The following is an 8,015-nucleotide window of genomic DNA, read 5'->3' on the forward strand; positions in this document are numbered from 1 at the left end:
GAACGCTTAAAAACTAAATTCAATCTTCAAAAAGAAATCAAAATATAGTTTTGTGGGTAGGATCCCCTAAATCCCAACAAATAAAATAAAAGGAAAAGAGAAAACTAGTGTTTGCGGTTCTTGAGTTCTTCAAGTTTTCTCCATCTTTTTGTTTTTCTCCTTGGATGGTCGCCGCTTCCTCCTGCGTTTCTGATATTTGGAACTCTTATAACGTCAGAATTTTTCCCATTTATAGTGCCCAAGAGTCCTTTCCTTTTAAAATCACCCAAAATACGAAATTTCCAAACTATGCGGGAGCACTCGATCTGCAAAATTCTACCGACCGAGCGCTGGGAATTCGCCAACTTTCTGCCCATTTTTTCCAGTGGGCGCTCGGTCTGCCAAAAAGAGCGGACCGAGCGTCTCTTTTTCTTCCCAGCGCGCGACATTTTTAAAAAATTCATAACTTAATTTTTAACCGTCGGATTGAGCTGAAATTTTGACAGCATTTTCAAAACATCTTGATCTTTAATTTGGACGGTGAAGATTTGATTTGGATCTCTCTAAAAGTAAATTTGAATTTTTGACCAAGGCTGCTCCGTAATTCATTCTTCAAAAACCCATTTTCCTACAAAATTAACCCGGAGAGTGAAATGCACATGCATGAGATTAATTACAAATAAAACATATAAAAACACACATGAAACCATATGAATGCATGCCAAATAGACATAAAATAATGCACACAAAATGTACTTATCACACCACCAGAATGTGAATGCGGGAACGGGCTAATGATATTACGGACAACGGGGAACCACTCAACCCGTCCAAGTAGTAGTACTATATTTGTCCGATCGAGCTGAAACATGGCAAGAGATTCTTCCGGTATGATAAGTATCATACTAGAATTGAAACATTCGCAGAGGAATAAAACCGACAGTAACTCAACTAATACCAAAGATCGTTCAAAATGAGCTTTGAAGAAAATGAAAATCCAGTTCCCTTTCAAAGGAATACTTGAAACACGAAGTTTGAGATGACAATAGGGATCAAATTGGTGAATTCCTCAGAAATAAGGACAAAATTAGATATTAACCCAATAAAAGAACTTGGTGGTGCTAAAATACTAAAAGAGCCTTAAATTTAACTACCTAAACATGTAGACACCCAACATGAACCAGTAGAGAGCATAAAAAACGGAGCAACACTGCGCCATGAGGTGTAGCAAGGCTAGAAACACCGCACCTTCCCCATGAGGTATGGCATAGGCCATCCGCTTGGGTTGGGTGGATCCCACTTAAATTCCCGTGGGATTTCAATTCAGGTGGGATCCAATGTCGTGCGCTCCACAACCAATTCCAATGGCAACACCCAATTCCACAGGAAGAGGTTACATCGGATGTAGTGCATCAACTAAAGCGCCACTCCAACCATCTTATCATCTGGATATTACATAAATACATACTATGGCACACTAACTGTGAGGACCTCGGGTGCTAATCTAATCTTATAGGGCAATTAATAACGAATCATATTCAATCTGTGACACAGGACATTTGGAGACGCAAAACCTTACATTTGGCGACGCAAAAACACGTCGCAAAAAGATCAACAATTTTTTTTTTTCAAGTGGGGGTTGCGCTGGGCAGCAGTTTTCTGCAGCTCGGGCCTGTTCTGGGCAGACTTTATGCCCTGTTTTCAGAAGTTAATGGTTTGATCTTTTAACCTCTTCTTTACATGCTTTTCCAATCTAAAACATGCACAACATTTATACCAAATTCTAAACATTTCATAAGTATATATCACATCCACCTAGTGATCCAAATACAAGATAAACTTAGTTGTAAACAACGATACAACTAGAACATGAATACAAAGCTCTTGTTTCCTTTCTAACATGTCTAACAATTCAAACCATTAATAGTACATGTTTGCTTGCTTAAAACCCGAGTTCACACATGCTAAGCTTTATCTCGATCTATCCTAGACGTTGCTGACTCGATCTCGCCCCACATATTTCCATGCACACATACAAAACAAAGAAATAGCCGGATAATTCCAATGAGAAACATAATTCCCAGTATAAACAATATGAACATGCTATACGGATAAACAAAAATATAATGCATGTTCCAAAGGAAAGGATATCAAATCTAATACAAAGAATTCTTGGTTCCTGGGATCCCGGGGAATAAAATCTTCAACTAACCACCAATTCTCCCTTACGAGGTGGCGTGAAACATCTTAAATCCCCTGAATTTGGTACAATCATAGTAAGTCATCTAGCTTTAGGATTAAATCTATATCCCTTGCCACTTACTACAACTTACCAAACGTCAATTGCAATCTAGGCCACTAGGCCCTCTATGCGTCTTGGTTTTTGGCTCAGATGAATGCATATAAAACTAATGCATTAGGCTATCATCCATATACAACAAACCAAAACCAACCATATAGCTCATGCTAGACAAGTAAGTTCAAGTTATACATACAAACAAGTAAATCAACTAAGCATACAAGTATGTGGTTTAAGGAAATTCGAGAATCGTATCTATCTTGAATATTCTGTCCCTTCAAGGTTGTATCGATTTATACCTTTTCTTTCTTGACTTGTAGTACTTCAAATCTAAAATAGCATATCAATAACACCAATAAAATTCTTCTCCAAAGCATAGCAAAGATTCAAACTAAAATAACTTCAAACCTTATTCAATTCTTTCTCGGTTCAAAGGCTACCATCTCGGCTCAATACACTTTGATCCCAAGCTGAAAATGGAATAATCATGAGCTACAAAATCAACTAAACAATCAATCTAAGCATAGCTAACGCAATAGGCTCAAAAGTGTAACAATTCTGAAACCAGCGCCGTAACGGCTAAAAACCGGCAACCGAATCAATATCACAATCAATATACCAAGTCATTCCCATAACAATACTCAACATATCATCAATATATTCAACTGAACCAGCTAAATCAGAAATGGGGACTTTCGAATTGTATAAGAAAAATCATAACAAATACAATCGGCATTCTTTCTTCGATCCGTTTGCGAATATGTAATTGGTACTAGCTCCAGCACATATATAATCAAGAATAATAAAATTTCATCTTCAACTTAAAATTCAAGTATATATGAGAAAATTGAATGAAACTTGTACCAAAACGTAGCTCTCGGAGCGGTGATCGTAGATATATATTTGATTCTGAAATCTGATGGCCGGATCGCAAATTATTGGAGCTTTTAAAGATAAAAAATGATGTGGGTTTGGGCTGAGTTTTTCACCCTCTTTCTTCTACTGATTACACGTGAACATGATAAGGAACAAGTGGGTGAATTGATAAATATAGGCCAAATTGCATTTTAGTCTCAGAACTTTTGGCTATTTACAATTCAATCCCCGAAAAATCAATTTAATTCAATTTCAATCCTAAATAATTTAAAAATATTAGAATTTAATTCTAAACTCTAAATATTCCCAAATTAAATATTCTCGGATTAAAATAAATAATCCTGGGCCTTACACTAACCCATGAAAAACTATTCAAATTTCAAATGTCATGCTAAGGGTAGGCATTCTTGTAACAAAAAGAAACAAATTCAGGCAGAACTAAAAAAAAATACAAGTGTAAGCATCATAAAACTAAAATCTTGCACCTAACACCAAATATCCATTGGAGTGCAGATCGTTGCACAATAAAATGGAATCCACAGAACCAAAAACATTACATATTTACCATATTTACCACAAAATTGCACAACTATTTAAAAAAAGATAAAGATTTGAGCTTTCGCAGACTGTTTAGCTCATAAATTGTCTACGAATTATCAGAATCAAAACTCTTATCTCTCTATCAGTGAACCGCAAAAGAGAACATATCTTGATGATAAATAAAACAAAATTTAACTAAATCGATCAGATATCATAAGTATATCAAATAGCAACAACAGACATAAAATTTTGATTAAAAAAATAATAATAATATAAAAAGTGATATTGTGGATAGTATCACCAAAACTGGAGTGACATAGATATTTAATTGATTCCCCTAATCCGATTCTCAACCGCCACCAGCCTTATTGTAAACGTGATTCCACACTTACCACAATAGTGCCTATCAAAATGATTAGCCATAAAATTACCGGCACCGCACTCGGCTTTGGGGCACTCCTTCCTCAGCCTTTGCAACTTTCCAGAGTCATCCACCTTGTAGAACTGGAGAACGGAGAGCTTGACCTTCTTTTTCTTGTGCTTGATCTTCTTGGGCTTGATGTAGGTATTCTTCTTGCGCTTATTAGCACCACCACGTAGGTGGAGGACGAGGTAGAGCGTGGACTCCTTTTGGATGTTTTATTCGGCAAGGGTGCGCCGGTCCTCGAGTTGTTTCCCGATGAAGATGAGGCATTGCTAGTCCGGCGGAATGCCCTCCTTGTCCTAGATCTTCTCATTGGCATTGTCGATGGTGTCGAAGGATTCCACCTTGAGGGTGATGGTTTTCCCCATTAGGGTTTTTACGAAGATCTGCATCTTGGCTGAGGCGGAAGAAGTGAATGAGACAATTTGGGCACCAATTACCGGCTAATTTATTTCAACACCACTAGCTAGGCTTTTTGATAAATGGTTGGGCTTTATGAAAAATCAAACCTTAAGCTATGGAAAGCCCACGAAATATTTTCCCCCCTTTTTTAAGTCGTTGGATTAAATCTCCAAATCCAAGTTGGGCTTTGAGGAAATTTCTGTGGACACTTTCTGAACCAACACACTTAAGATGCGTTTAGTTGGTATGATAGAACAACTGATGGATTGATGATTTGATTGATATCGAATAGATAATTTAAATAATATATATATATATATAAGAGATGTGTTTGGTGTAATTATTATTAAAATGTTGTAATGTGTATTGTGTTTGTTATATTTGATAAAATAAAGCATTATATATATATATATATATATATATATATATATATATATTATTCCGCATTACCCAAAATTCCCTTTACCAACTTATCAACTATTTTACAAATGAAATTATCCACCACTTTTTGTAGTCAATATTCATCTCACTTCAGCAATGCATTCGGTAAAGACCCATCGTGCACCGACAACATTTCTCACAAATGTCAAGTTTTTCGTTCATCACAGATCTTGCTCCCTTTCGCTTCTTTGACGATCTTTCAGCGACAATTTACAGTGTCACCATACAGGATCACAAATTCAAAATTGCAAAAATCATTCTAAATTTGCGTTCCTGCTCCGATTTCTCTAAGTTATATGATGAACAATTAAATGTAAGTTTATATTAAACACAAAAAACAAAAAACCTTATCATGATTTTCTCCAGAAAATCCCCAAAAAAATTTAAAAAAATACGGTTCCCAAATTCACTAGATAAATAAAAAAGGAGAAAGAAGTTTACTATGACATTACAAGAACAAGCTAAAAATTTGAAATATTACCTTCCCCACCAGACCTTAAGGCACGACAGACCTTTAGAGCCAACACAAGAGACATAGGAGGTCGCGCTCCCTCACCATAAAAAAATCAACTGTCACCCTCATCTGTCCAAAACTGTACCATTCGTTGTTGACAATCCACAATGGCATGATACGTCAACATATCTACTCCTAATATACAGTCCCAGTCTTACATTGCTAACATCATCAAGTTAGTAGTCAAGAAACGTACCTCAAATTCTAGTAGACAACTCATCATTAAACGCTTAGTGATTATCTCCTGACCCAGAGGAGTAGACACATCTAAGTCATTGTCTAAGGATACATAAGGCAACTGATATCTCTTGACAAAACGACTCAAAATCAATGAATGTGATGCACTTGAAGCTAGAGATGGCAGACGGTCCGGTCCGACCCGCCCCGCCATGACCCGCGGCCCTTTTGGGTTGACACGTTTAGGCCCACCTCCAAACGGGCCATAAAAAACCCCAACCAGTCCCGCCGCGGGTTGCGGGTTAGGTGGGCCAACCCGCCAAAATTTTAAAAAAATAAATATATATATAAAATTCAAAAAATAAAATTAGTATTTGAGATTGATATTGAAAAAATATATCAACATGTTAAACAGTAACAAATAATAAATGTTACAATCAAACAAATAATATAAAATTTTGATGTTAAATATTATATTTTGGATAAAAAATCGCATTTTCAAATACTATGAATCATTGTTTTCAAAACCGGACCGGACCGGCCGGTTCGACCGGTTCGACTGGGAACCGGCCACTAGTCCGGTCCGGAATACCTCAAATAACCGTTTTATCAGTCGGACTGTTCAGAACCAGTCAAGAACCGGTCGAACCGGCTAAGAACCGGCCAAGAACCGTTTTCAAGAACCGGCCAAGAACCGGTCCGAACGGAATTTTGATTTTTTTTTTAATTTTTTTTTAAAAAATTAGTTTTTTTAAAAAAAATTAAAACTTTAATTTAATATTTTATTATATATATACATTATTAATGGAATATGTACATTCTTAAAAATATTATTGTACTATTATTAGAGTTTTTTTAATTTAATTTTAAAATTATATATAACTATAATTAATATTTTGAATATATTTATATTGTTATTTATTTTTAAAACTAGGATAAATATATTTTTTTGTCTATTTATATACATCTTTTAGGTTTTAAATTTTAAAATATATTATTAATTTTATTATATTATATAAACGGTTTTCCGGTTCGACCGTCCGGTTAAAACGGTCCGACCGGTTGGACCATTTTTTCAAGATAAACCGGTTCGATCACCGGTCCGGTTATGAAAACATTGCTATGAATAATATAAATAGATATTTAACCATAAAAAAGTAATAATGTAAGATATTAAAAATATTTCAAATACTAGTTTAAAAATTTTAAAATCACATTATTCAAAAATAAGTATTTTTATGTCCATAATTAAAAAAATAAAAATTTTATTTTTTTTAAAAACTGGCGGGTCGGCCCGCCCCGTCCCGCCTCTCCTCAACCCGCGGCCCGTTTAGGCCCGCCTCCAAATGGGCCAGTAAAACCCCAACCCAACCCGCCAATTTTTCATGATGGGGCGGGCTGGCCCGACGGGTTTGACCCGTTTTGACGGCTCTACTTGTAGCTATTAAAACCAGAGCAGGTATGCCCCATAACAAGAATGTACCTGCTATCATGCAGTCACTCTCCGCATTAGCCTGGTCATGACTGAGAGCGTACACTTGGCCCTGAGCTCGAGGTCGCAGGGGTGAAGTACCTAGATGTGCTTGCGGTTGGAGTGGTTGGATAGAAGCCTGGGATCCACTAGTAGGTCTAGAACTAGGGATGTTCATCCGGTCCGAACCGAACCGAACCAAATCGAACCGAAATTTTGGTTAATTGAACCGAAATTCACCAAAAATCCGAACCAAAAACCGAACCGAATTTAACGGTTTGGTTCGGTTAAAAACCGGATTTTTTTTGGTTTTTCGGTTCGGTTTTCGGTTTAACTGAATTTATATATATTTTAAATTATTTTATTTATTTTATTTTTATTTATTAATAAAAACAAATAAAAATTTTAATTAAAATATTTAAAAATAATTAAAAAAATAAAAAAAAAACCGGTATTCGGTTCGGTTCGGTGAACCGATCGAAAAAAACCAAACCGAAAACCTAAAATCCGAAAATCCGAAAGCCGAATTTTTGGTTTCGGCTCGGTTCGGGCGATTAACCAAACCATGAATACCCCTATCTAGAACTGGTGCCTCCTATCCGTGTAGGACAATCTCTCCGCATATGTCCTTTCTCGCCGCAGATAAACACATGATTCGGATGCCCTCTTGCATTCCTCAAACTATGTTTCCTCCCACAATGATAACATCGCCCCTCCTTCTTCTTCTTAACAAATCGGAATAGTTCGCGAGAATCAGAAGAAATAGAAGTAGAAGTAGAGGTAGAACCAGACTTCTTGAAAGATTGAGCACGGGCTCCGAGTGATCAACTGGGTTGCAAAGACATAAGTGTCTTTAGCACGGCTCATGCTAGTCTAGACCTAGAAGAAGCGA

General features: G+C 36.4%; 1 pseudogene; it reads right to left on the minus strand.

Moving 5' to 3' along the window:
- Positions 1–3,283: 3,283 nt before the first annotated feature.
- Positions 3,284–4,596, minus strand: LOC140882079 (ubiquitin-ribosomal protein eS31 fusion protein-like; annotated as a pseudogene).
- Between the last annotated feature and the right edge of the window lie 3,419 nt (positions 4,597–8,015).

This window comes from Henckelia pumila, chromosome 2 (assembly GCF_033568475.1).
Source record: "Henckelia pumila isolate YLH828 chromosome 2, ASM3356847v2, whole genome shotgun sequence".
NCBI classification, from domain to species: Eukaryota; Viridiplantae; Streptophyta; class Magnoliopsida; order Lamiales; family Gesneriaceae; genus Henckelia; species Henckelia pumila.